This window comes from Mobula birostris, chromosome 2 (assembly GCF_030028105.1).
Source record: "Mobula birostris isolate sMobBir1 chromosome 2, sMobBir1.hap1, whole genome shotgun sequence".
Lineage (NCBI taxonomy): Eukaryota > Metazoa > Chordata > Chondrichthyes > Myliobatiformes > Myliobatidae > Mobula > Mobula birostris.
In genome coordinates, this window is record NC_092371.1 from 22,774,276 (window position 1) to 22,797,496 (window position 23,221).

Sequence of the window (23,221 nt, forward strand, 5' to 3'; positions counted from 1 at the left end):
TGTACAGTTTGTCAGGGAGGGGTAGCACCTCTGCTGGGGGAACATGTTCCATCCTTTTCAAGGCGGTTAGTCCACCTTTGCTCCCCACCTGGCACTCAGCTCTCACCTGTGGCTCCCCGTAGCTGTTTGCATGCGACAGCAGCCACACCCCGGGCAACGGCTTCGACAAGCCGGCTAAACCAGGTGAGGGTAGCCGATGGGTCTCAAACCCTCGGCGAGATAGGGAGTTGTCTATCCCAGCATGTGAAGACAGACTCTGGTGGATTGAGCAGACAAGTCCAACCATCAAGAAGCCGGTCTCTGCAAGCGTCGTGGAACGTGTAGAGCAGGACAAGACATAGAAGATGTCCTGGTCATCCATTGCGCCTAGTCCCATCTCCAGCCGTCTAGACTCTGTCTTGCCACTGGATCCAGATGGGAATTGGGAAGAGAGAGTGAGGCAACTCTCCCTCACTTAAATCCAAATCACGCGCTAGTCTCGACACCATCATAATGGTGTCGGGGTCCTCATCAACGTCGACGATGGACGAACACACACACCAGCATAAAGAGTTGGTTACCCAACAGAAGGCAGAGAGTGTGTTTCTCTGGTCTGCAATCAGTGGTGAGTGGAATACTGCAAGGGTCGGTGCTGGGCCCGCAACTTTTCAAGATACACATTAACTATTTGGAAGAGGAGACCAAGTGTAGCATACACATAAAAGTTGCTGGTGAACGCAGCAGGCCAGGCAGCATCTCTAGAAGAGGTACAGTCGATGTTTCAGGCCGAGACCCTTCGTCAGGACTAACTGAAAGAAGAATTAGTGTAGCATACCTAAGTTTGCTGATGACACTAAATTCAGTGAGAAAGCAAATTTTATGGAGAATACAGAGTCTGTGGAGAGAAAGCATCTGCAGAATGACCTTCATAGGCTATAAGGCAAGTTTATGTAAGGCTGCAAGTTGCCCCATATGTGGGTGTGCAGAGAATGAATGAAAATGGACATTCCTGAATATCTCCAGGAGCGGCCTGGAGGATATGCGCCTTTGGGGTGTGGCTTTGTGTGACCACTGTGGACCCAATTCCTCGCCAGTGTTACCAGCTGAAGTGTTGTGGGAGATTGGAACATTGTGAAAGTGGGTGTGGCTGTCAGAGGCCACTGCACTTGAGTGATATCTCTCTCTCTCTCTCTCTCTCTCTCTCTCTCTCTCTCGCTCTCTCTCTCGCTCTCTCTCCCACCCCACTCCCCGCCCTCCCTCTCCCCCTCTCAATGGTGGGGGTGAGATGCTGGTTCTCGAGTCGGGGGAACTCGAAATAAAAGCAACGCTGCAGGATGTAGCATTGAAACAGCGAGTTGTTGGCTCCCCTCTCGCTGTGGAAGGAGTGATACCTCTCTCAGCCTCATTAGTGAGAGAGCCTTGGGCAAGTCGACAGTGCTGAGTTACAGACAGTGGTTTTTGATGGGCTCTAGATCACGGTCGCTTTTGGGGCTTTGCTGTTGCTTGCATGCTGGTTGGTGGGGTGCGCTGAAGATTCCTGCTGGAACAAGTGGGGGGAGGCTTGATGCTTTGCCGCTGCTTGTGCATGGGAGGGGTGGGGGGTTTGTGGTTCTAATGTTTTTCAGTCTTTCATACTTTGGGGTCCTCTTCTGTTTCGTGGATGTCTGCAAAGAGTAAGAATTTCAGGTTGTACACTGTATACAATCTCTGATATTAAATGGAACCATTGAACCATTCTGGGACCTGTGAGAAATGGATTTATGTGGGAGATGGTCTGACAATGGCATAGAATGGAGGTGCCATGGAGTCTTGGATGCAGACAGCACCTGAAGAGGCCCTTTAGCTAACAGAGGCTGCACCAACCTCTAACCATGCATTTACCTTCACTAACAGCATTTTCAATTCTCCTCATCTTGTTTATCAACTCCACACGTTCTGCCAACTTCCTACATAATGAATGCAATTTTCAATGACTAATTAACCAACACGTATATCGTTAGGATGGGCAGGCCACTGGATCACCCACAAAGTGAAAACTCCACAGAGGGAGCACACACACAGTCAGAATGGTACCCCAGTCTCCCTTTGCATAACTCTGATTTATCGAGGTTAAAGGATCAACATAGCTTCAAAAATCAGATTACAGTTATTAAGTGAGGAAACGTGGTTGAATCTCGGTAAAAGACGGGGGTAGTTGCAATCTGCTCAAGTGTGTAAGATAGGGTGATGCTGGAAAACTGATAAGACGGCCAGTGATCATACACAAGAGAGCAAACTGCGGCTACAGTTAGGTTGCGGAAAATAACTTGCAGTCCGATTTCAACTGATACATTTAAGCCCCAGAATTAACATTATATCAATGCCATTTTGTTAAAACTCAACAGAATATCGCAACCTTCCTGGATATGTGTGTAAGGTCTCTTCTGGTGATCCAATGGTTTAATCATTTGCAAAACTTGTGCATTTCAGTTATTTATCAGTTTCAGTTTCTGTTAAGCTTAATCAAATTTTACCATAAAGCTCACTGAGTTGCAGTCTCTTGAGATCATGAACCTAAATTGTGCTGCTGGCATTCTCGTTCCCCAAAAAATTCCAAGTATCTACCTTGATAATAATAGTATATTCTATGGCATAAGATTGTGAATAATTGAGGCTCATAAACTGGTCCTCAATGCATTCTCTTCCTTGACCTTTGCAGCAGTAGAAGCCTTCTGGCTTCCTGGTCTTCTGCACGATAACCAATCGTCAATAGGAGCATGAGGATCGTGGAGAGGGTGATGAGTGGGAGAAGATGATAGGTAGAATGAGGAAAGGTGAAGTTGCGAGGCAAAGGCAGGTGGGTGAGAGTTGGGAGCTGTCCAGGAAAAAAGTAGACAGGTTGGGGCAGTTGACTGTAAAGGTGGAGAAAGCTGATTTTTAAAAAGGTTAGCGTTATTTGCTACAAGTATTTCGAAACAGAGAGTGAAATGTGTTGTTTGTGTCAACGACCAACACAGTCCAAGGATATGCTGGGGGCAGCCCGCAAGTGTCACCATGCTTCTAGTGCCAACATAGAATGCCCACAACTTGCTACCCCTAACCGTATGTCCTCTGGAACGTGCCAGGAAATCGGGGCACCTGGAAGAAACTCACGCAATCACGGGGAGGATGTACTCACAGACAGAGACAGGAACAGAACCCTGATTGCTGGTGTTGCATGGACCACTATGTTACCGTGCCTCCCTGTGCCATATCCTACCATGAGCTGATGGAGGGTGATCAGTGGGAACACAAAGCTATCAGTGCTGGAATCTGATGAGAAAGGGAGGTGATAATGGGAGGCATTAAAGAAGAGATGAAGGGTGGTTGGAACCAGATGGGATTTGGGGGGAGGGGGTGTAAATGATACACTGTGGAAAATATCTGGGTAGTGGGTGAAAGCAAGAAGAAGTAGGTGATGGATGTTGGAGGGGTTTCGGGAACAAAAATTGTAGGACCGGAGGAGTATTTGATGGAGGGAGAGGGAGGGAGAGGGAGAGAGAGGGAGGGGGAAAGAGGTGGGAAGGGAAGACATGAGTAAGGTTTGCTGAAGTTGAAAAATTTAGTGTTCATGCAATTGGGCTTTAGGCTACCAAGGAAGATTATGAGGGTTGCTTGTCATCCATGTGTTCCTTTGAACGAATATTAGCCAGCGTGTTCAGGCACTTGTTATCCATTGGGCAATTCTGTCAAAAACTACACTGATTAAAGCTCCCGCAGACCATTTTGAACCAACCCTTTCTTCTCTAGTACATTCTGTTCCCTGACCCGCTCAGCTCCTTGGCTCATCGGTTGATTTGCCAATGGAAAGATTTTGATTGATGATAGCATGGTATTTGGCAGGTTCTTATATGACAAAGAAAATTATCTTTGAGTTTATGATCTCGGGGTTAAAATTATTAACATTTGTCAATGGGGCAGTTTAATGTGAACCTTCAAACACTTCAAAACCTTTCCCATCAAGCTGGTTAACAGGCCGGCAGTTTAATTTTCAGTGGATGATTAAAGGAGTAAATTTGGAGCTGGTGACTTGGTACTGTGGTAGATTCAAAAATATGCCAAGGACAAGATGCGACTGTTATATGCAGTACAATCTCCCAATAGATTTAAGAGCAAGGTCTGGGGACTAGTGACACTGAATGTAATTGTACTTCTGGTCTTTACACGGGTGTCTGACACTTAGGGTAGGTTCTGAAGAATGAAAGCGCCTATATAGTTATCGCCAAAAAGGGATCATTATGGTATTATAGAGAGAGATCCATTAGTGATGGCAGTGCCATGTGGGAACTTGATAAAACCAAACAATGGCCCATGGATCAACGTAGAGAGGTGATGAGAGTGGAGCTGGGTGGGATGAACAAACAGTGGAGCAGCTCAGTGTGGATAGTGGCTTCATCCTGGCCACAGAGCGAGTATATTTTACTAGAGACACACAGCACCTGATCCATGTGCTGTCACTGCCAAGATCATGGATCTCCAACCTACACCCAAAGGGATGTGATGGAAGCTGCTCTCTGTGGCCTGGCATTGGGTGTAAAGCACGTCTTTTGGTTTCGCTCATGTTAATGAAATATTAAAGGTGGTCTGTTATCTGTGATCATACATGGTATGGTCGTGGATTCCTGAGAGTCGGGAACTGGAGTGTGAACTCTCCCTTTAATCTGACATCTCATTGCAATTTTCTCCTGAGATCCAAGTTACTGTACATATGTTCATCTGAGGGTGCCGAGCTCCCACAGGTTGTTCCATTCATATATGGTGTATTGCATATGGAAAGGATTTCTGTGACTTTGAGATGTAATTATTGGGTTTCCTAGAATGTAATATGTACTTCAAGTCAGTTAGGAATGCCAGATGGCATTCAGACCTTGCAGGAAATGACTACTGGAGATCAAGGCTTGTTTCAGAGAATCTGAAAACATTATGGCTCACGACATGATGCTGGGATGTATTTCTGAAACATTGAGCATCAGGCATGTACTGACTTGTGACATTCTTTACTGTACAGCAATTCAAGCACAAATACATAACAGAGCAGACAGGATAGAAGATGCTTTTTGAAGTGTTCCTAGAATTTGAAATTTGGTATGTTATTTTTTTGGGATCTGACTTGTACAGACAGGATTTGAGGGTTAGATATTATACTGCAGGGGATTCTTCCTGTAATGATCCACATAACACAAAGACGAGTAGGCAATAAGGGAAAGACAGTGGATGTTTACGTGGACTTGACAAGGTTCTGCATGGGAGGTTGGCCAAGAAGGTTCAGTCACTTGATATTCAGGTTGAGACAGTAAATTGGATTTGACATTGGCTTTGTTGGAGAAGCCAGAGGCCGGTACTGGATGGTTGCCTCTTTGACTGGTGCACCTCAGGGATTGGTGCTGAGTTCATCGTTGTTTGCCATCTACTGTATATCAACAACCTGAATGATAGCACGTTAGACAGGATCAGCAAATTTGTGGGTGACACCAAGATAGTGGACAGTGAGGAAGGGTTTCAAACACTGGTCCCTCTAAGCTATCAGGTGCACAGCCACGCAATAACTGAAATACTCCTGCACACATAGCCTTTGTTGCCACACCATTGGAATAAAGTTAGACAAGAAAAGGCTTCTGAAACACGAAAGATTTGCTTTCTTGTACTGTATTTCATTATACCCTTCAATAAATAAATGAAATAAAATTTGTGATAATTTAATTTCCATTCTAAATATTCATAGTACGCATATTACAAAAGAAACTTTGTTTTTGAACCAATACAGTTTTCAGGCTTGTACAAACATCCTGCTCAGAGCAATGGTAGGTCTGCGTAGTTGTGAAAAAAAACTAGATGGAACATCACTATCAAAGCTTGCTGGGATCTGGACCAGCTGGAAAAATGGGCTAAAAAATGGTTGAAGTGACTTAATGCTGACAAGTGTGAGATTTTGCATGCTGGGAGGACAAACTAGGGTGGATCTTACACAGTGAATGGCACGGCACTGAAGAGTGTGGCAGAAGAGGGAGATCTGGGAATAAAGATGCATAATTTCTTGAAAGTAGTGTCTCAGGTAGACAGGGTCATAAAGAGAGCTTTCGGCACGATGGCATTCAGAAATCAGAGTATCAAATACAGGGGTTGGGATATTATGTTAAAGTTGTATAAGTTGCTGGTCACCTACCTACAAGAAAGATTTCAATAAGATTGAAGGAGTGCAGAGAACTTTTATCAGGAGGTTGCTGGGACATGAGGACCTGAGTTATAGCAAAAGGTTGAACAGGTGAGGACCTTATTCCCTGGAGCGTAGGAGAATGAGAGGAGGCTTGATGGAAATGTACAAAGCTATGAGGAGTATAGATAGAGTAAATGTAAGCAGGCTTTTTCCACTGAGGCTGGGTGAGACTACAACTAGAGGTCATAGGTTAATGGTGAAAGGTGAAAAAATTAAGGGGAACCTAAGGCGGAAACTCTTCACCTAAAGGATAGTGAGAGTGTAGAATGAGTTGCCAGTGGAAATGGTAGATGTGGGTTCAATTTCAACTTGGAAGAGAAGTTTGGATAAGTACATGGATGGGAGGGGTATGGAGAGCTATGGTCCTGGTGCCGGTCGATAGCACTAGGGAGATTAAAGGTCAGGCATGGACTACATGGGCTGAAGATCCCTTTTCTTTGTCTTTGTTTCTGTGCCATATGACTCTATCCACTTATTCATTCAGCATTTCTAAACGATAGTTATCCATTTATGTCTCATCAACTCCTTCGTTGAATTCTACAGGGAGACACTCTTCAGAAATTTTTTGCTGCAGTTTGGTCTGCCACAGAACTATAGACTGACTTTTCTCACAGACAATAGCTGGCGATGATAGGATACACAGGCGTCGATGGTTAGGTAGTGTCTGTTGACAAACTAGAGGTTGAATTCAGGCAGCCAAACTCTGGAGGATGTGACAAATAATCAATTTTGAAAACACAGAAAATTCTAAAAGCCCTGAGTAGGTCAGGGCAGCTAATAATGAATGGTCTTCAACATGAAGATTAAATCTCTTCCCATTTCATCCGATGTTGACTGATCTGCTGAGTGCTACTAGCAATTCTTCCTTCTTACTTCCTTTTTAAAATCAGATATCCAGCATCAGTACTGTATATTTTCACAGCCTTTTTGTGTGTATCACCAAAGATCTCACCTGGACTATACACACCACCTGTGTGGCAAGAAAAGCACAACAATGTCTCTTCCACCTCAGGCAACTGAAGAAGTTCGTCAAGGGCCCCCAGATTCTGAAGACCTTCTACAGGGGCACCATTGAGAGCATCCTGACTGGCTGTATCACTACACTGTCTGTTATGGGAACTGCACCAACCTTGATCGCTGGGCACTGCAGAGAGTGGTACGGACAGCCCAGCACATCTGTGGATGTGAACTTCCCTCCTCTGAGGACAGTTACAGGAGTAGGTCCATAAAGAAGGTCTAGAACATCATCCAGGACACCAGTCACCCCAACCATAAACTGTATCAGCTGCTTCCATCTGGCAAACAGTACCACAGCATTAAAGCCAGGACCAACAGGCTACAAGACAGCTTCTTTCTACAAGCCATTAGACTTTTAAATTCAAATGTCTGTACATTGCGACAGAGTCATAACACAAAGATTTTTACTCCATCATATTGTGGGATGGATGTAAAATTTAAATAAATTCAAATTCACTGTCCAAGTATGGCAAATGTAAACTCACAGGGTATCATGAAACGAGATATTAAACAAATAAGCAAACTAGTCCATTGAAAGTGGCACACTCATTCCTCAGAAATGTACTTATTGCATGCAGTCTCTATTCAGATACAATGTGGCACATATTCTAAGGAGGAAGATCAATTGCCTGCAATAGAAGGTCTTTAATTGCAAAGAGTGCATTGAACATTGGAGAGATTTGACAGGAACCAACAATTTACCATCCCACTACAATTTAAATATGCAGTTATTTATTAAAGGTGATTCTGGGATCTGTAACAGAAGAAAACAAATGTACCTTAACGTTATCTCCAGTGTATCAGAATTATTGCAGGGAATAACTGGGATTTGAAATATATTTAAGGTAGTTCTGTTTTTTGCATTTTTTTCAGCATTGCTGCTACTGATCATATTGTCACTATTTACAACCATCATAGACTCAGGCTGACATATCCATTTAAGACCATAAGACAAAGGAGCAGAATTAGGTCATCTGGCCCATCGAGTCTGCTCTGCCATTTAATCATGGCTGATCCTCTTTTTTTTCTCCTCCTCAACCCCACTGCTTTCACCTTGTAGTCTTCCCTCTGTCATTGGTTCACTGTGTACATACATCTATTGATGCTTCTGGACACATCTTCAGTGATGTTCCTGGAATCATCGGGTGTTTCGGGTCTTTCGACATCATACAACCTCCTCCAGGTGACCCAGCCGGGGCTGATCAGACCCCAGCTTAATTCCAGCCAATCATACACCTTCCATGCTTTCTTTTTTCTTTTTTCCCTTGCCATCACTGGATTGACTCAAACATTGCTAATTGACATTAGTTTTAATTAATGTGAAAGTTCCAGAAGTATTTTGATTTCATGATTCCACCTTAAACTTCACAATATTCCACCACCTGGTTTATGACACCAAATCATTCTATTGACAAACACTCAGTGGCCACTTTATTAGGTACACCTGTACACCAGCTCATTAATGCAAATATCTAATCAGCCAATCATGTGGTAGCAACTTGATGCAGGAAAGAATGGAAAGATAGTCAAGAGGTTTGGTTGTTGTTCAGACCAAACATCAGAGTGGGGAAGAAATATTATCTAAGTGACATTTAATGTGTAATGATTGCTGGTGCCAGACAGGGTGCTTTGAGTATCCCAGAAACTGCTGATCTCCTAGGATTTTCATGCACAACAGCCTGGTGTTTGCAGAGAATGGTGTGCAAAAGAAAAAAAATCTAGTAAGTGACAATTCTGTGGGTGAAAACACTATAATAATGAAAGAGGTCAGAGGAAAATGGCTAGACTGGTTCAAGTTGACAAGAAGGTGACAGTAATTCATATAACCACATATAGTATTACAACAGAGGTGTGCAAAAGTGTATCTCTGAATGCATAACATATCAAACCTTGAAGTGGACTGGCTACTGCAGCAGAAGACCACCAACAGGAGGTACCTAATAAAGTGGCCACTGAGTGTTTGTTATTAGGTACAGAAGGGATGTAATAAATTGATTTACTCTCAGTAATTCCCATGTATTATACCAAGACATTTTAAGTTGGTGTTATACTCCTGAATATTACTCAAACTTAATAGAGTATAGATATTTTATCTACAAACCTTGCTTCATCTTGACAATTTTTCTGTAACAGTATTATGATTGCTAACATCGTCTTCTGCTTTATCTCTCATTGTAAATTGGCTGATGCATAATTATCATTTAATTACAGCAGAATAGATTTTTAAAAATTAAAACCAAAATAAAACTGCAAAGCATGTGTCAGAACTATGAAAGAGAGATTAAAATGTAATTTAAGTTGCAGAGAAGGGGGAGGGAGGGATAGATTTAAAATGGGACGAAAAGAGTCATTTTTTTTATATTGAGTGGTTTTAGCATGAATCTATCAACAAACCTTACAACTTCGTACCGTTTAGACCACTACATTCGTGAAAAAAAAATCGTAGCGCGATTATATTTGATTTTAGGGTGGTTGAAAGCTCATATTTGGCAAGTTTAGGAATAAAACTTGATTTACCATTCTATTTACAAACTGTAAAATAACCAAGATTTCCTTATTATTCCGGAAAATCTCTGTTGTCTTCATTTACGGCTATTTACTGTACAATCGGGAAAATTCCAGGGAAACTTTGCTTTCACTTGCAGCTACAGAAATCCCCGGGGTTCCTGGACCGTTACGGTTATGCAGTGACGACTACTATACTGCGAGCCGAAGGGCTGAGGAAACTTCAATATCCAGGATCCACCGCATCCAGCTGCATGGAGAGATGCTTCAGGGAGTTGAAGTCCACCCAGCTCAACTGGGACAGGTGCACTACAACTCCCAGAATGCCAAGAGGTCTTGCTGCGTAGGCGCGTTAAGGCCTTTTCTGACTTCAAACGGCCGCCATCTTTCGGCTTAGCGGGGGATAACGGGGAGGTTGTGTCGGTTGCCCTGGCAGGTTATGGTGAGTAACGGGGTGGTGGACAGCCCTTTGCACCGTCGCTGAATGGCTGAGGTAGTAGTGGGTGACGGAGGGGTAGGGTGCTGGGTGAGGCGGCGGATGGAGGGCGAGGGGTGATGGAGAGCTGTGTCCATTCTCCTGTGACAGGTGCACAGGCAGCGTACCGCTACAGCGGGCCTCTCACCTCGGTTCAACCATCAACCCTCCTTTTAGCGGACCCCTCACACCCACCTCTACCTGTAGTGGGTCTCTCTTCCGCTCTCCCCCAACGCCGCCGTCCCTGCTGCTGGCCTCTGACCCGGTCCTCCACAGCCCACACCCCCAGGCCCCCTACTGCGGCAGGCCTCTCACCTGGGTGCTGGCATCCCACACACCCATCCCTTCCTCCTCCCACCTGGTCTCTGACACCAAGGTACTCCCGGTGTCTGCGGCCCCGGGCACCCAGGCTTCCCCCCCCACCCACATATCCCGACCATGGCGAAGGATGTCAGTCAAACAAAAACACACAACCACTGGCGATGCCAGGCTTCAAGAAGGAGCGGAATAAAATTGGCTGGAAATACTGGGTGCATTGCAAATGTTCATGTGGTTTTCACTGAGTTTGTTTCATGGTACCAGCCGCAGATCTTCGGGTTCCATATACGTTTTAATTATTTTCCTGCTTGTCCATTGGTTTTGTCCAAAGCACTTTTTGCCCCCTTTGTACTTCCGTACCTTGACTCGCAAGTAATGTTTGTTGCGGCATAGGGGTGTTTGGCGTTGAGGATTCCTTGCATGCAATTTCAGGAGTATAAAGTCAGCATGTTTATTTCGTATCATATGTCCAATATTAACAGAAAAAAATCTAGAAGCAAAATATAATTAAGACGCTAGAACTTTGAAATAAAACTTGAAAGTGCTAGAGTCATAGAGCATTACAGAACAGAAACAGGCCTTTCGGCCCACCTAGTTCATGCTGAACTGTAACTCTGCCTAGACCTATGGACCCACACCTGGACCATAGCACTACATAACTCCCATACATGTACTTACCCAGAACAAAATACAAAATGCTGGAGGAGCACAGAAGGCCAGTCAGTGTCTATGGAGGGCCCTTCACAAGGACTGGGGAATTCATGTACTTAACCAAAATTATCTTAAATGTTGCATTTGAACCCATATTCATCACTTCTTTTGGCAGCTTTGTCCACACTTACACCACCTTCTGAGTGAAGAAGTTTTCCCCACAGGCTCCCCTTAAACATTTCACCTTTCTCCCTTAACTCTAAGTCTCACCCAGCTTCAGTGGAAAAAGCCTGCTTGCATTTACCCTATCTATACCCCTTGTAATTTTGTATACCACTATCAAATCTCCCCTCATTATCCTGCATTCCAGGGAAAAGAAACCACTAAACTATTCAACTTTTCCCAATTACTTTAGTTGCTGAAGTCCCAGCAACATTCTTGTAAATTTTATTTGTACACCTCAGTCTTATTGATATGTTTCCAGTAGGTAGGTGAGCAGACTACACCCAATACTTAAAATTATGGCTCACCAATGTCTTGTACAAACTCAACAGCAAGCCAGGCAGCATCAGTGCAGAATGAAATGGTTAATGGTTTCAGGTCCTAGACTTTTCATCTGAAATATTTTATGTAGTAACAAAGTGTGTTGTACTGAAGAGAATGGTTTCTAATCTTGAATCTATTAAGTAACTAATGTTCTGTGTGGTGAAGCATGGTTTCAGTTCTGAAAAGAATTTGAAAAGGGGATATAATGTGTGGGTTGATGCTGTCCTATACTTGCAAAGTCCTAATGTCACAAACTTTTTGATACATCATTTTGATTCTCTAAAAAAATGTTAGAAAATTTTTGTTATTCGAAACAAATGAGGAAATGTTGGAAACACTTTGCAGCTCAGACAACATTGAGTGGAAAGAGAAACAGTTTAAGTTGGAAAACTGTCAATTTTGATGAAAGATCTTTGACCTGAAACATTAACTCTATGAATTTCTCTTGTGCTCCCTGAATTGCTGAATCCATCATTTTCTGGTTTTGTTTCATATTTCAAACATCTGTGTTTTTTATCTTTTGTTTCCTGTTTGTTACTTAGTAAACATAAAATTTAGATGCATCTACTTTTGTAGAAAGTCTGGTTTTGAATTTCCCAAACAATAGAAGGCCCTAAGAGAAGAGTACATTTATCCAGCCATGCCACTTCAAATGAGGCATCTTAACAGATGTGTGTGCATATGTATGTGTGTTAGTGTGTGCACGCGCATGTGTACATACATACATTGGTAGCATAGCAGTTAACACGATGCTCTTGCAGCTTGGGGTGTTCTGGAGTTTAAAGTTCATTCCCAACACTGTAAGGAATCTCTGTACGTTCTCCCCATGGAATGCCTGGATTTTCCCTGGGTGCTCCGGTTTCCTCCCACATTCCAAAGACATACCGGGTAGGTTAATTAATTATTTTAAATTGTTCTGTGATTAGGTTAGAGTTAATCAGGGTTGTCTGGTTGCTGTGACCATGCGTCTTGAAGGACCTATTCCGAGCTGTATCTTGTATCACTAAATAAAAATAAAATAGAACAAAATGTGTGTGTGTGTGTGTATATGTACATATACCATACACTCATAAGGGCCCAAGTTATTGCCTTATCATTCAGACACTCACACCATTGTGCTGTTCCCTACCTCCCCCATCTCAGGGTCAATGATAAAGTCTTTAGTATTTCCAGGGAGAGATCAATGCACGACAGTGGATTCCCATTAATCAGGGTAGCCACTTGTTTGGGACCACTCTTAAAGAACAAAAACTAAATTGAGAAACTACCTGGGATTCCCTTTGTTTATTTGGGATGCTATGCTACTTAATTGGGGCAGGAGACTTGCTGCACAGTTTCTATCTAGTGTCAGTTGGGTGCATTTGCGTGGTTCTTAGCACTATACCATGCTTTGAGCAAGCAGTTTTTAAATAGCATCAGTTGCTTGTGTTCAAAAAGCAGTGATTTTTGTCGCTGGTGGTTGGTGTGAAATAAGTGTTAAGACATTGTTTTGCTCGCCAATGTTTCAAGCGTTCAGGCTTGGTGATGCCAGAAATGGTCGGCAGTGAAAATGAAACAATTTCGTTACTTTGAGTTAGAAATTACGAATGTATTGACAATCATCATGAATGTTACAATGAAAATGAAGATTTGGAGGATGTAATCTTCAAAAGCATTGTATGAAGGCAGTCCTTTATCTGCACTTGGTGTCTGTGCTGATTTTGTTCGTTGACAGTCAGTCGAAAGAAGTAGGCAGATGAACTCCTCTGTCAATAGCTATTAGGAACTAATGCACAGTTTTATAGTATTGTAGAGATATTGGTTGTACTGCAATTTGTTCTGTATTTCATTTAATAGCATATGTTACTTAAAGCTTGCTTTTTTAAGATACCTTTTAACTATTTCCATGAAACTTCAGCTAATTGGGGCAGCTGCTTAATAGAGTTGGTGTCCAAATTAACTGGAATCCTGTGTGTGTGTGAGAGAGAGAGAGAGAGACACACACACATATTAGATTGCTTTGTGTCACATGGTAGTACAAGAAGCATTATGTTAACTGTGTTGATACTTTATTTAGAATGTATGAATATTAGAAAATAGGAACGGAAATAAATGAAGGCGCCGGAGGAACTGAAACAGGCAGGATCTATGTAGGAAAATGGATCTTTCAAGAAAAAGATGGAAGAGAGATAGACAGTATAAAGATGTGCAGGAAAAAGGTGGAGCAAGGCCTGGCAAACATCTTTTGAGGAGTGATATGCAGATAGAGAAGGAATTATTTGATACTGTAGTAGAGACTGGGAGGTAATAGATGGAGAAAATAAAAAGCTGCAGAGGATGGAATCTGATATGAAAGCATGGAATCAACTAAGGGAGGTGCAGGGAGGAACAATGAGAAGAGGGACACAGTGGGATGGTCTCTCTCCCAATAGTTGCAGTCATCTCTGGGGATACAGTACTCTTATCTTTCACAGCAATTCTGTGGTTGCTGTTCCTCAGTGATACAATCTAAACCAGATTATCAGTTCTCACATGACTGTTAAATGGCACTCACAATATTATCTCTCCACAACTTTTCTGATACCACAACAATTATGTGATCTGTCCACCACAAAGCCATCCATTTTAAAAAAATTCCTTGTGTGTAAAGTTTAAGAAACTACTAGGAAAGAAAATCATTATGGGTGTTATATACAGGCCTCTGAACAGTAGCTAGAATGCAGGATACAAATTATAACAGGAGAAAGAAAAGGCATGTAAAAAGGGCCATGTTAGAACAGCCATGGGGGATTTCAATATGCAGGTTCATTGGGAAAATCAGGTTGGTGCTACATCCTAAGAGATGAAATTTGTATAATGCCTATGAGATGGCTTTTTAGAGCAGCTTGTGGTTGAGCCCAGTAGGGGAAAGCAATTCTGGATTGGATGTTGTATAATGAACCAGATTTGATTTGAGAACTTAAGATAAAGGAACCCTTAGGACACAGTGATCGTAATATGATAGAATTCAACCTGCAGTGTGATGGGGAAAAGATAAAGTCGGATGTATCAGTATTACAGTGAACTAGCAGGAATTATAGAAACATGAGAGAGGAGCTGGCCAAAGTTGATTGGAAGGGGACAGTGGCAGGCATGACAGCAGAACAGCAATGGCAGTTCGGAAGGCACAGGATTGATACATCGCAAAGATGAAGACGTTTTCAAATGGGAGGATGAGGCAACCGTGACTGACGAGGGAAGTCAAAGAGGGCATTGAAGGAAAAGAGAAGGCATATAATATAGCAAAAATTAGTGAGAAGTTGGAGAATTAGGAAAGCATTAAAAACCAACAGAGGCAACTAAAAGCCATAAGGAGAGAAAAGATGTATCATGAAGGTAAACTAGTCATTAATATAAGAGAACACACCAAATGTTTTTCCAGATATAAAAAGAGTAAAAGAGAGGTGAAAGCAGATATCAGACTGCTGGAAAAGGACACTGGAGCGGTAGTAATGGGGGGAACAAAAAAATGTAGATGAAGTATGTTGTGTTGGTCTTCACTGTGAAAATCATTACCAGTATGCCTGAAATTTGAGAGTGTCATGGGGCAGAATTGAGTGTTGTTGTTATTTCTAAGGAGAAGGAAGCTGAAAGATTTGAAAGTAGGTAAGTCACTTGGACTAGATGAGCTACACCTCAGGGTTCTGAAAGAGGTAGCTGAAGTTTTGTGGAGGCATTAGTAATAATCTTTCAAAAATAACTAGATTCTAGAAAATTGCAAATGTCACTCCACTCTTTAAGAAGGGAGGGAGGCAGAAGAAGTTATAGGCCGGTTAGCCTGACTTCAGTGTTTGGAAGATGTTGGTTGGAATCCATTATTAAGGATGAGGTTTTGGGATACTTGAAGGCACATGATAAGATAGGCCAAAGTCAGCATGGTTTCCCTTAAGGGGAAACCTTGCCTGACAAATCTGCTGGAATTCTTTGAAGAAATAACAAGCAGGATAGACAAAGGAGAGTCAATGGGTGCTGTTTAATTGGATTTTCAGAAGGGCTTTGACAAGATGCCACACATGAGGCTGGTTAACAAGAGCCCAAGGTATTACAGGAAAGATGCTATCATGGATAGAAGATTGGCTGACTGGCAAGAGGCAAAGAGTAGGAATAAAGGAGGGCTTTTCTGGTTGGCTGCTGGTGACTAAATGGTGTTCCACAGAGAAGAGTGTTGCAACCTCTTCCTTTCACGTCACATGTCAGTGATTTGGATGATGGAATTGATGGCTTTGTGGCCAAGTTTGCAGATGATATGGAGATAGGTGGAGGGGCAGATAGTGTTATGGAAGCTGGGAGGTTGCAGAAGAACTTAGAAAGATTGGGAGAATGGTCAAAGAAGTGGCAGATGGAATATAATGTAGGGAAGTGTATGGTCATGCATATTGTTAGGAGGAAAGGCATAGACGTTATTCTAAGTGTGAAGAAAATTCAAAAATCAGAGGTGCAAAGAGACTGAGGAGTCCTTGTGTGGGATTCCTTAAAGGTAACTTACAGATTGAGTCAGTGGTAAGGGAAGCAAATACAATGTTAGCATTCATTTCAAGGGCACTAGAATATAAGAGCAAGGATGAAATGCTGTGGTTTTATAAGGCACAGTAGGGGTTTTATAAGGCACAGTAGGAGTTTTGTGAGTCAGTTTTGGACCTCTTATCTAAGAAAAGATGTGCTGGCATTGTAGAGGGTCCAGAGGACATTCACAAGTATGATTCCAAGATTGAAGGGACTACTGTGAGGAGCGTACTGAGGTTGTACTCGCTGGAATTTAGAAGAATGAGGGGGGGGGATCTCATCAAAACTAATTGAATATTAAAAGGCCTAGATAGTGGATGTGGAGAGGATGTTTCCTACCTACAGCAGGTGAGTCTAGGACCAGAGGGCACAGCCTCGGAATAGAGGGACATCTATTTAGAACAAAGGCGAGGAGGACTCTCTCTAGCCAGACTGTAGTGACTGTGTGAATTTCATTGTCACAAAAGGCCAAGTCATTTGAGTGTCTTTAAAGTGGAGGTTGATAGCTTCTTGATTAGTCAAGCCGTCAAAGGTTATGGGGAGAAGGTTTCGTCTTTTTCCATTGATAGAAATAAATAGAGGCTATAGCTTTAAGGTGAGAGGGGAAACGTATTTTCAAGATTATGTTAGGTGCTTAGAGCACATTGCCAGGGTGGTGGTGATGGCATTTAATTAGATAATTGAGTATGCAGGAAATGGAGGGATATTGGTTTGGGTTAATTTAGCTCCTGTTGACACAGACTTTGTTAGCTAAAGAGCATGTTCCTGTGTTGTACTGTTGTATGTTCTGTCCACCCTGCTATGTTCCCTAAGGATTGTGTGTATTTCAATATAATAGTGTGTTCAAATACTAGAAGCTATTACTTTAAATTGAAAAGAATAAAGTTTAACGGATCTTTGAATTAAGTTTCTTTTTATAATGGCAGATGCCTGGAAGGGTAAGTGATGAAAGTAGAGACAACAGTAATGTTTAAGAGCCATGGGGCAGATGCATGAACTGGCAGGTAATGGAAGGGTATAGTCTATGAGCAGGCAGATTGGTATCATGGTCAGCACAGACTTTGTGGGTGGTGGACTCTGTTACTGTGCTGTACAGATCTATGACTGTTCTCTGTAACACTCCTCCCAAACCACCCCACACTTATACCAACTCCCTTTGCCACCAATTCTGCTAAGCTCTTCAGCTTTCAGGATCCTAAGTTCTGACATCCATTTCTGAAACTGCATTGTTGTGTCACTTTGTCCTCTTTCCTTATGGCAATACTTGCTTGTTTGCCCAGGCTTTAGTGCCATCTATATTAACATCCTCAAAAAATGCTGGTGAATGCAGCAGGCCAGGCAGCATCTATAGGAAGAGGTACAGTCGATGTTTCAGGCTGGAACTCTTCATCAGGACTAACTGATAGAAGAGATAGTAAGAGATTTGAGAGGGGGAGGGGGAGATCCAAAATGATAGGAGAAGACAGGAGGGGGAGGGATGGATCTAAGAGCTAGAAAATTGATTGGCAAAAGGGATACCAGGCTGGAGAAGGGAGAGGATCATGGGACAGGAAGCCTGGGGAAAAAGAGAAGGGGGGAGGGGAGCCTGGAGGGTGGAGAGTAAGCAAGGAGTTATAGTGAAAGGGACAGAGGGAGAAAAGAGAGAGGAAGAAGGGGAAAAATATATAAAAAATAAAATAAATAAGAGATGGGGTGTGAAGGGGAGGAGGGGCATTAACGGAAGGTAGAGAAATCAATGTTCATGCCGTCAGGTTGGAGGATACCCAGACGGAATATAAGGTGTTGTTCCTCCAACCTGAGTGTGGCTTCATCTTGACAGTAGAGGAGGCCGTGGATAGACATATCAGAATGGGAATGGGATGCGGAATTAAAATGTGTGGCCACTGGGAGATCTTGTTTTCTCTGGTGGACAGAGCGTAGGTGTTCAGCGAAACGGTCTCCCAGCCTGCATCGGGTCTCACCAATATATAGAAGGTCGCACCGGACGCAGTATATCACCCCAGCCGACTCACAGGTGAAGTGTCGCCTCACCTGGAAGGACTGTCATTTTAATTCCACGTCCCAAGTAATTGTTCTCAATCTAGAAGGGCTGTATGGTTTCAGTTGCTGAGTATTTTCAGAAGTCAACGGATCTTTGAATAATATGTAAATCAAACCTTAGTGTTGGAAAGCAGTGCTAAGGAAGAAGATAAGCAATGGACATTAAATGCAACGGCAGACTCAAGGGGAGGGACTCAAGTTGTCTATCTGCTATTATGTTTCTGAATGATATTAACAATTTGATTTATCAGAACTTACTGTTAGAACTTGCAGGAAAGATTGTCGGGAGTTTTTATTATGTATTTAAAAACTGTTGTTACTGGAATTTCACTGAACTGTCCAACCAAGGAGATTAGTCCTCATGGAACTCCCCAGTTCAGTAAAATTTAACCTACTGAATTAATTTACTTTTGAAGCAAGAAATGAAAGTTTGTCATTGGTCGTTCTTTACTCTTAATGTTTCTTTTCTTATTCTTCTTTTCTTTCCTTCTGAAGTCTCCTCTTTTTCTCTGAATGTTGCTGTGTCTAATGTAGCCTTGAGGGTGCTAATAATCTTCCAGTTATTTCTTGTGGAGCAATTCTTTATGTAAACAGTGAAAGTTGTAAATTTCACCAATTATGCTATTTTGGGAAGAGGCAATAAGACGCATGTGGTCTTGTCTCTGATTACTTGATTATTAGAGGTTAAGTATTCAATGTTGTCTTTGCCTCATGCCTCCAAATCTCCATTTTTGATGGGTAGAATAGGAACAAGATAGTTCTGTTTCCATCAAATAAACACAAGGCCAAAACCTACTGACAGAGATTCACTGGGAGATGCAGACTTTTTTCTGGAATCACTAGTAATCATCTTGCAACCCAAAGCCATACTTTCTTTCTATAATACCATCACACAGGCAGGCCAGAACCAGTCCTTTCCCAAACAAACAGAAATAAAATATTCATACATTAAAAGAATAAAAATTTGAGGTGGCACAGTAGTTAGCACATTACTTTACAATGCTAAGCAATCACCAAAAGAGGTTCATTTCCTGCCACTGCCTTAAAGAGTTTAGAGCAGCATGGTAGTATAGCAGTTAGCTTAACGTTACTATATTGCCAGTGACCCGAGTTCAATTCCTGCACTGTGTGTAAGGAGTTTATACATTCTCCCCGTGACTGCACGGGTTTCCTCTCACATCCCAAAGATATATATAGGTTTGTAGGTTAATTGGTCACATAGATGTAATTGGTGGTGCAGTCTCATTTGGCCAGGTGACCCTGATATCATGCTGTACCTCTAAATAAAAATAAATAAAATACAATTTGTTAACATTTAACAGATCAATGAATGGATTTGCTGATCCTGAGTCTGGCACAATAATTCCCCAATGTCACGGCTAAGGGCTGCAACAAATACACAATCCTCCAATATATTCTTAAGTGTCCCATCAGAAGACAGCTGGCAAAACTCCAGTGAAGAGCAATCAGCATTTGAGGGTTTCTCCATTTACAAGGAAATCCTGGACTTTGATGAGGCACAGAGCACGACCTTTGTGGACACTAATGTCATTTCTTATACTAAAAGTAATTCATTATGAAATCAATCCCTAATCAAGCTGTTTGGTAATGAGTACTTTGCTTTAATTGTTTTATTTTTGAGGGAAGACAGTTTATATTATGTTCCTGTACCATGCATGGCCGAGTGGTTAAGGCATTCGTCTAGTGATTTGAAGGTTGCTAGTTTGAGCCTTGGCTGAAGTAGCATGTGTGACCTTGAGCAAAGCACTTAATCACACATTGCTGTGCGACGACACTGGTGCCAAGCTGTATGGGTCCTAATGCCCTTCCCTTGAACAACATCGGTGGTGTGGAGAGGGGAGACTTGCATCATGGGCAACTGCTGGTCTTCCATACAACCTTGCCCAGGCCTGCGCCCTGGAAACCTTCCAAGGCGCAAATCCATGGTCTCATGAGATTAACGGATGCCTATACTATACCACCGCCATGGTGTAATGTCAGGTTACAGCCTGATTCTAGCTTGAGTCCTTATCTCCTTTCGTTTTATTGAGTCGAGCATAATTTACTTGGCAAATTATTTTTGGGAATAATTCTGTCTGCATAGTTCTCAGGAGAAATCACTGAATACTTTTGCACGGCACTGTACCATTCTGAGTGGAAATATCATTACAACATCATTATTTCTGGCTCTAAATCCCAGATCTTCCTACCTTATTGCATTGACAGAAAGACTGCAAAGTTCAAGGCAGCATGTTTTTCATAATATGGTTTTGGTGTTCCTGGTCCACTGTTAGTACCCATTGTATATTTCAGTCAGTTTACTCCGCAGGATTTTTCCATTCCCATCATCTATACATGTACTTCTGGCACATTAATCAACCTGAAATGCAACAATAAGTATTTACATAAATTAGTGCAAACGATGAGCCTTGTACACTGAGGCTTCTCATAACACATATTCTCAAAGCTGGTTTGCACATTGTTGAATATTTATTGGCCATTCATTGTTGGAAATCTTCAGTATTCTGCTCAGTAAGACATCAGGCTGAGATCGTAATTGGATTAGACATTGGCTTCACAGGAGAAACCAGAAAGCGGTAATAGTTAGATTAGCAACACACACCAAAGTTGCTGGTGAACACAGCAGGCCAGGCAGCATCTCTGGGACGAGGTACAGTCGACATTTCAGGCCAAGACCCTTCATCAGGACTAACTGGTTAGATTAGACTAACAGGACTAATAGTTAGATTAGATTAGATTATGAGGACACGCAGTCCTCTTTTATTGTCATTTAGTAATGCATGCATTAAGAAATGATACAATGTTTTTCCAGAATGATATCACAGAAAACACATGACAAACCAAGACTGAAAAACTGACAAAAACCACAGAATTATAACATATAGTTACAACAGTGCAAAGCAATACCGTAATTTGATGAAGAACCGACCATGGGCACGGTAAAGTCTCAAAGTCTCTCGAAAGTCCCATCATCTCACGCAGACGGTAAACCTCCAGCGCCGCAAACTTGCCGATGCAGCATCCCGGAAGCATCCGACCACAGTCCAACTCCGAGTCCGTCCGAAAACTTCGAGCCTCCGACCAGCTCTCCGACACTGAGCACCGAGCACCATCTCTGCCAAGCGCTTCGACCCCAGCCCCGGCAATAGGCAAGGCCGAGGATTTGGGACCTTCCCTCCGGAAATTTTTCGATCGCACAGTAGTAGCAGCAGCGAAGCAGGCATTTCAGAAGTTTCCCCAGATGTTCCTCCGTGCTTCTTCACGTCTATCTGTATCAGATCAGGATTGTGCATGGCATCCTACTTCACAGATACGACATCATTTGGAACGGCTGCACGCGCTGTGTCGCCCACCATCTTCTCCTCCCTAGTTGCCTCTGACTAGTGGTGTATCACTAGTCCTTTGTTGTTTTCAATATCAATGATCTGGATGATAATGTGGTTAATTGGATCAGCAAATTTGCAGATGATACCAAGGTTGGGGATGTAGTGGATAGCGAGGAAGGCTATTAAAGCTTTCAGCAGAATCTGGACCAGATGAAAAAATGGACTGAAAAATGGCAGGTGGAATTTAATGCAGAAAAATGTATTGTGCTTTAGGAGGATAAACCAGAGTAGGACTTGCACAGTGAGAGGCATTGTGGAGTGAAGTAGAAGAGAGGGATCTGGGAATACAGATCCGATACAGGTATGCGTTGCTCAATGTCCACGATACATTCTGTGAAATCGGACGTTACGTGATTTGGATGTTGTGCGAACACCATATTATATACTTAGCAAACCTATATGGAGTACTGTAGTGTACCTGTATTGACTAAATAGCCAAGGACTTACACTAAAACTGTATACTGTACACTATAATACATGCACTCTAATTTTTTATTTCGTTTTAACCTTTTTAATTTTTTTCACATTTTAAACTTTTATGTCAACACTTTCTTAGCCTATATCACACACAATTTATCAAAGATGATCAGGTTCATCCACATCACTGTTCTCAACTTCCTCATAGTGTTCCACTGGAAGAGTTTCAGGTCGAATAACCTGAACTTGGAAGCCATGATGCACTTTACGGTAATATTTTCAGAAGAAAATTAAACAGAGAGATAACGCTACTACATTCAAGAGATACGCGATACATGAGATTGGTTACGTCCGCTGTGTCATGTTCTCCGATGGGGACTACGGACGTACATGTGATCAGACATTGTCTGAATGGACATTAAGCGGCGCACACCTGTAATTCTTTGAAAGTGGCATAACAAGTAGATAGGGTTGTAAAGAGCTTCTGGCACATTGCCTTCATAAATTAAAATATTGAGTTGGGACGTTATGTTGAAGTTGTATAAGTCATTGTTGAAGCCTAATGTGTACAGTTCTGATCATTTACCTGCAGAAATAATCTCAATAAGATTGAAAGTACTTACTGTGTGCAGATAAAATTTACAAGGATGTTGATAGGACTTGAGCACCTGAGTTATAGGGAAAGATTGAATAGGTTAGGACTTAATTCCCTCATGCATAGAAGAGTGAGAGGAGATATAATGGGGGTATACAAAATTATGAGGCATATAGATGGGGAAAATATCAGCAGCCTTTTCCCACTGAGGTTGAGTGAGACTAAAACTAGGGGTCATGGGTTAAGGGTGAAAGATGAAACATTTAAGGAGAACATGAAGGGGACTTTCTTCACTCAGAGGGTAGTGAGAGTGTGGAATGAGCTGCAAGCAGAAATGGTGGATTAGGGTTTGATTTCACCGTCGAAGAGAAAATTGGATGGGTACATGGTTGGGGTGGGGGGGGGGGGTGTTTGGAGTGCAGTGGTCCAGCTACAGGTCAATGGGGCTCGGCAGATTAGTTCTATGACTCCATAACTTTGTAATATTTAATTGTTGGATGTAGTTAAAGCTTTCATCA

At 42.3% G+C, this 23,221-nt stretch overlaps 1 protein-coding gene across 5 annotated transcripts in view; it reads left to right on the top strand.

Annotated features, from left to right (window-relative positions):
- The first annotated feature begins 10,089 nt into the window (after positions 1-10,089).
- The window catches only part of LOC140185134 (AP-1 complex subunit gamma-1-like), a 134,676-nt gene continuing 121,544 nt past the window's right edge, over positions 10,090-23,221 (top strand). For 4 of the 5 annotated variants that reach the window (XM_072238471.1, XM_072238493.1, XM_072238513.1 and 1 more), the window contains exon 1: positions 10,090-10,175. The gene's annotated coding sequence lies outside the window, so the exon portion shown is untranslated. The remainder of the gene's footprint in view (positions 10,176-23,221) is intronic. The other variant, XM_072238483.1, reaches the window with a different exon arrangement.